This window comes from Pristiophorus japonicus, unplaced genomic scaffold (assembly GCF_044704955.1).
Source record: "Pristiophorus japonicus isolate sPriJap1 unplaced genomic scaffold, sPriJap1.hap1 HAP1_SCAFFOLD_567, whole genome shotgun sequence".
In the NCBI taxonomy this organism is placed as follows: Eukaryota; Metazoa; Chordata; class Chondrichthyes; family Pristiophoridae; genus Pristiophorus; species Pristiophorus japonicus.
Genome location: NW_027254475.1, coordinates 238,361 through 244,935, shown reverse-complemented (window position 1 = coordinate 244,935; position 6,575 = coordinate 238,361). Strand labels below are relative to the sequence as shown.

Here is a 6,575-nt window from a genome sequence, read left to right as displayed (position 1 = left end):
TCTCCTGGGTTCCGAATACTCCTTGCATTGAGGCACCGAGCTTTCATGCTTGCCTTTTTATTACACTTTGAACCTTTAGAATTTTGCTGTACAGTGACCCTTTTTGTTTTTTGCCTTGGGTTTCTCTGCCCTCCACTTTTACTATTCTCCTTTCTGTCTTTTGCTTTTGTCTCCATTTTGTTTGTCTCTGTCTCCCTGCATTGGTTCCCATCCCCCTGCCATATTAGTTTAACTCCTCCCCAACAGCACTAGCAAACACTCCCCCCAGGACATTGGTTCCGGTCCTGCCCAGGTGCAGACCGTCCGGTTTGTACTGGTCCCACCTCCTGCAGAACCGGTTGCAATGCCCCGGGAATTTGAATCCCTCCCTGCTGCACCACTGCTCAAGCCACATATTCATCTGAGCTATCCTGCGATTCCTACTCTGACTAACTCGTGGCACTGGTAGCAATCCCGAGATTACTACTTTTGAGGTCCTACGTTTTAATTTAACTCCTAGCTCCTTAAATTTGACTCGTAGGATCTCATCCCTTTTTTTACCTATATCGTTGGTACCAATGTGCACCATGACAACTGGCTGTTTACCCTCCCTTTTCAGAATGTCCTGCACCCGCTTTGAGACATCCTTGATCCTTTCACCAGGGAGGCAACATACCATCCTGGAGTCTCGGTTGCGGCTGCAGAAACGCCTATCTATTCCCCTTACAATTGAATCCTCAATCACTATCGCTCTCCCACTCTTTTTCCTGCCCTCCTGTACAGCAGAGCCAGCCATGGTGCCATGAACTTGGCTGCTGCTGCCCTCCCCTGATGAGTCATCCCCCTCAACAGTACCCAAAGCAGTGTATCTGTTTTGCAGGGGGATGACCGCAGGGGACCCCTGCACTACCTTCCTGGTACTACTCTTCCTGCTGGTCTTCCATTCCCTATCTGGCTGTGGACCCTGCGGTAAGACCAATTCGTTACATGTGCTACTCACGTCATTCTCAGCATCGTGGATGCTCCAGAGTAAATCCACCCTCAGCTCCAATTCCGCAACGCGGACCGTCAGGAGCTGGAGGCGGATACACTTCCCGCACACGTAGTCGGCAGGGACACCGGAAGTGTCCCTGAGTTCCCACATGGTACAGGAGGAGCATATCACGTGACCGAGCTCTCCTGTCATGACTTAACCCTTAGATACACCTTAAATTGGCAACAACCCGCATCCAACGGCCAGGCAGAATGGGCAGTTCAAACCATCAAGCAAATCTTGGAATGCGTGTCAGAAGACTCCCTGCAGACCCGACTGGCCCGAGTCCTGCTCAGCTACCGCACCAGACCCCACTCGCTCACCGGGGTTCCGCCAGCCGAGCTGCTCATGAAAAGGGCACTCAAAACAAGGCTCTCTCTTGTCCACCCTGATCTCCATGATCACGTTGAGGGCAGGCGGCATCAACAAAGTATGTAGCATGATCGCGCAAACTTGTCACATGATATTGAGGTCAATGACCCTGTGTTTGTACTCAATTATGGACATGGTCCCAAATGGCTTCCTGGCACAGTCATAGCCAAAGAAGGGACCTTCAGGTCAAATTGGCCAATGGACTAACGTGCAGAAAGCATTTGGACCAAACCAAATTGCGTTTCACGAACAGCGACTAGCTACTAACCCGAAGAAGACACCACCAACTTCGACCCTCCAACACACACACAAGTGGCAACCGACATCACGGTTGACCACGAAGTCAAACTCACCATCCCCAGCAGACCGGCAAGGCCAGCTGCCCAGTGGCCCAGCGAAGAACCAACCAACTCACCCACACCTGCATTTGTACCGAGACGATCAACAAGGAAGCGAAAAGCCCCAGATCGTCTCACCCTGTAAATAAGTGTACTATTGACTTTACGAAGCAGTGACTTTACCACCACCAGAGGGCCTATCTATTAGAGTCCCAAGGGATCCCAGCATCCCTTGGGAGCACTGTATATAAGCAGGTCACCCATGCTGTACCAACAATCTGGAGTTTAATTAAAGGAGCTGAGGTCACACTTACTCATTGTATACAGTACTCAGTTTCATCCATTATTATGAGCATAATAGCTTCCGTTTTATGAAGCCATGTTGGGTGTCCCTAATATGTCCCTCTCTATTCAAATATACGGGCCCTTGAGGGAATGGACCAGACTTGCATTTCTTTAGCACCTTTCGCAATGTCCCTAAGTGATTTACAGCGAAGGATGTATTTTTATTTTTGGAGTGCCATCATGTCTCTGGAGTGGGACTTGAACCCCCGACCTTTGAACCCAGAAGTGAGAGTGCTACACACTGAACCTGGCTGACCATAGGGCTGCTCGGTCCTCTATGGAAGCACACCAGGGAAAAGTGTTCCTTTGTTTGCCGTTTTTAGAACCATTATCGACATTATAGACTGAGGGTTTATGGAGCCTCATCCTCCATTTCGGATGCCCCCTAAAGTTCGTCACCATTCTCTGCCTGCTCCACGAAGACATGCAGGCCGTGATCCTTACCAACGGATCCATTACAGACCCAATTCACGTCCGGACCGGGGTCAAACAGGGCTGTATCATCGACCCAACCGTCTTCTCAATCTTCCTCGCTGCCGTGCTCCCGCTCAAAGCCAACAAGCTCCCCGATGGAGTGGAACTAAACTACAGAACCATTGGGAACCTGTTCAACCTACATTGCCTCCAGGCTAGGTCCAAGACCACCCCAACCTCTGTCATCGAGCTACAGTACACGGATGACGCCTACGTCTGCGCACATAGAGGCTGAGCTCCAGGACATACTCAACGTATTTACTGAAGAGTACGAAAGCATGGGCCTTACACTAAACATCCGTAAGACAAAGGTTCTCCACACCACTTCCTATACCTAGGGAGCCTCTTATCAACAAGAGCAGACATTGACGACGAGATTCAACACCGCCTCCAGTGCACCTGAGGAAAAGTGAGCACGCAGAAATCAAGCGCAGGCAGCGGAAAGAGCATGCGGCAAACCTGTTCCACCTTCCCTTACCCTCATCTGTCCCACCTGGGACTGTGGCTCTCGAATTGGACTGTTCAGCCACCTAAGGACTCATTTTAAGAGTGGAAGCAAGTCTTCCACATTTCCGAGAGACTTAATGATGAAACTATTGGGGACATTCTGTAGCGAGTGAATGAAGTTTATTTTTGATGAGTTTCTAGAGTTTCAGTCAGTGTTACACTAAATCATTAAGAGACATCAGTGAGTGCAATGGTCTTTCCAACACAAGCCAATCATCGCTCCCGGAGATCTGAAAAACAATTAAAGGAGAACATTAGAATTTGGTGCATCAGTTCGAGAAGTAGGATTCACCAACACAAAATCGCAGCCCCTGGCTCACTACTGAAGTATTGACACTTACGCAGTTAAATTTCGCTCTCAGAGAGATGGCACCTCCAACAGTGCAGCACTCCCTCAGTACTGCCCCTCCGACAGTGCAGTACTCCCGCAGTACTGCGCCTCCGACAGTGCAGCGCTCCCTCAGTACTGCCCCTCCGACAGTGCAGCACTCCCTCAGTACTGCCCCTTCGACAGGGCAGCGCTCCCTCAGTACTGCCACTTTGACAATGCAGCACTCCCTCAGTACTGTCCCTCCAACAGTGCAGCATTCCTTGAGCACTGCCCCATCTCCAGTGACCATCTTCCACCCTTCAATTTGTAGTTCAGGACCTGGAATATTAGGTCCTTCATTGGAACACTTGTGAACTCATCCTTTTTTGGCATGGAAGCAAGTCATCCTCATTTAGAGGGACTGCCTATGATAATGACTCCCTCGGTACTCTCCATCCAACAATGTAGGGTCTATCAATACTGCTTCCCGGACAGTGCAGCACTCCCTCTGTAATTGCCCTTCCGACAGTGCAGTGCTCCCTTACTACTGTCCCTCCGACTGTGCAGCACTCCCTCAGTAATTGCCCTTCCGACAGTGCAGTGCTCCCTCACTACTGCTCCTCCGACAGTGCAGCGCTCCCTTCGACAATGTAGTGGTCCCTCAGTACTACCCCTCCGATAGTGCAGTGCTCCCGCAGTACTGCCCCTCCGACTGTGCAGCACCCCCTCAGTAATTGCCCTTCCGACAGTGCAGCGCTCCCTCACTACTGCCCCTCCGACAGTGCAGTGCTCCCTCAGTAATTGCCCTTCCGACAGTGCAGTGCTCCCTCAGTAATTGCCCTTCCGACAGTGCAGTGCTCCCTCACTACTGCCCCTCCGACTGTGCAGCACTCCCTCAGTAATTGCCCTTCCGACAGTGCAGTGCTCCCTCACTACTGCCCCTCCGACAGTGCAGCACTCCCTCAGTAATTGCCCTTCCGACAGTGCAGTGCTCCCTCACTACTGTCCCTCCGACTGTGCAGCACTCCCTCTGTAATTGCCCTTCCGACATTGCAGTGCTCCCTCACTACTGCCCCTCCGACTGTGCAGCACTCCCTCAGTAATTGCCCTTCCGACAGTGCAGTGCTCCCTCACTACTGCTCCTCCGACTGTGCAGCACTCCCTCAGTAATTGCCCTTCCGACAGTGCAGCGCTCCCTTCGACAATGTAGTGGTCCCTCAGTACTACCCCTCCGATAGTGCAGTGCTCCCTCAGTACTGCCCCTCCGACTGTGCAGCACCCCCTCAGTAATTGCCCTTCCGACAGTGCAGTGCTCCCTCACTACTGCTCCTCCGACAGTGCAGCGCTCCCTTCGACAATGTAGTGGTCCCTCAGTACTGCCCCTCCGATAGTGTAGTGCTCCCTCAGTACTGCCCCTCCGACAGTGCAGTGCTCCCTCAGTACTGCCCCTCCGATAGCCCAGTGCTCCTTCTGTACTGACCCTCAAACAGTGCTGCACTCCCTCAGTACTGCCCCTCGGACAGTGCAGTGCTCCCTCCTTACTGCCCTCCAACAGTGCAGCGCTCCCTCAGTGCTGCCTCTCTGATTTTGCTGCGCTCCCACAGTTCTGCCCATCCGAACTGCAGCGCTAACTCCATACTGACCCTCTGACAGTGCTGCACTGCCTCATTGCTCAGATCAGATGAACAGCCTGGATAGATTGGATAAGAAGGACCTGTTTGCCTGACATAAGAACATAAGAAATAGGAGCAGGAGAAGGCCATTTGGCCCCTCGAGCCTGCTCCACCAATCAATAAGACCATGGCTCCCTTGGCGGGTGCGTCACCAACCAGGGGACATAGATTTAAATTAATTGGGGGGAGGTTTAGAGCAGGTATGAGGGGAAATGTCTTCACTCAGAGGGTAGTGGATCTGGAACTCACTGCCTGAAAAGGTGTTAGAGGCAGAAAGCCTCACCACAAATTTAAAAATATTTAGATTTGCACTTAAAGTGCCATAACCTACAAGGCTACGGACCAAGAGCTAGAAAGTGGGATTAGGCTGGATGGCCTCCTTCTGTGTTGTAAATTTCTGTGATTCTATGATTACTGATCCTCCGACAGTGCAATGCTCCCTCAGTACTTCCCCTCTGACAGTGCAGCACACTGGTACACTCATAATAAAGGATGAAACTGAGTACTGTGTACAATGAGCAAGTGAGACCTTAGCTTCTTTAATAAGACTCCAGAGTGCAGGTACTCGTGGGTGACCTGCTTATATACCGTGCTCCCAAAGGATGCTGGGATTCCTTGGGCCTCTAACAGGTAGGCCCTCTGGTGGTAGTGTAACACAGGTTACAAGGGGTTAAATACATAACATCACTCACCCGTGAAGTCAACAGTACACTTATTTACAAGGTGAGACGATCTGGGGCTTTTCGCTCCTTTGTCGATCGTCTTAGTACAAATGTGGGTGTGGCTGAGTTGGTTAGTTCTTCACTGGGCTGTTGGGCAGCCAGCTTTGCTGGGCTGCTGGGATGATGAGTTCGGCTTTGTGGTCAACCGTGATGTCGGTTGCCACTTGTGTGTGTGTTGGAAGGTCAAAGTTGGTGGTGTCCTCTTCGGGTTGTTCATAGCTGTTGGTGAACTGCAATTTGATTTGGCCCAAATGTTTTCTGTACGTTTGTCCATTGGCCAATTTGACCTGAAACACACCACTCTCCTCTTTGGCTGTGACCATGCCAGTGAGCCATTTGGGACCATGTCCATAATTGAGCACAAACACAGGACAATTGATTTCAATATCGCATGACAAATTTGCGCGGTCATGGTACACACTTTGTTCATGCGCTTGCCCTCCACGTGATCATGGAGATCAGGGTGGACTAGAGAGTGCCTTGTTTTCAGCACCCTTTTCATGAGCAGCTTGGCTAGGGAAACCCCAATGAGTGAGTGGGGTCTGGTGTGGTAGCTGAGCAGCACTCGGGACAGCCGGGTCTGCAGGGAGCCTTCTGACACACGTTTCAAACTTTGCTTGGTGGTCTGAACTGGATGCGTGCTTGAACGGGGCAGATGTGATGTGCTTGATCCCATTGCGGGTCATGAATTCCTTGAATTCAGCACTGGTGAAGCACGGCCCATTGTTGCTGACTAGGACATCAGGCAAGCTGTGCGTGGCAAACATGGCTCGTAGGCTTTCAATAGTGGCGTGGATGTGCTTACAGACATTATCGCAAATT

At 51.2% G+C, this 6,575-nt stretch overlaps 1 protein-coding gene across 9 annotated transcripts in view; it reads right to left on the bottom strand.

Moving 5' to 3' along the window:
- Positions 1–3,146: 3,146 nt before the first annotated feature.
- The window catches only part of LOC139254651 (uncharacterized), a 228,861-nt gene continuing 225,432 nt past the window's right edge, over positions 3,147–6,575 (bottom strand). For all 9 annotated transcript variants that reach the window (XM_070873776.1, XM_070873775.1, XM_070873774.1 and 6 more), the window contains one exon: positions 3,147–3,278. The gene's annotated coding sequence lies outside the window, so the exon portion shown is untranslated. The remainder of the gene's footprint in view (positions 3,279–6,575) is intronic.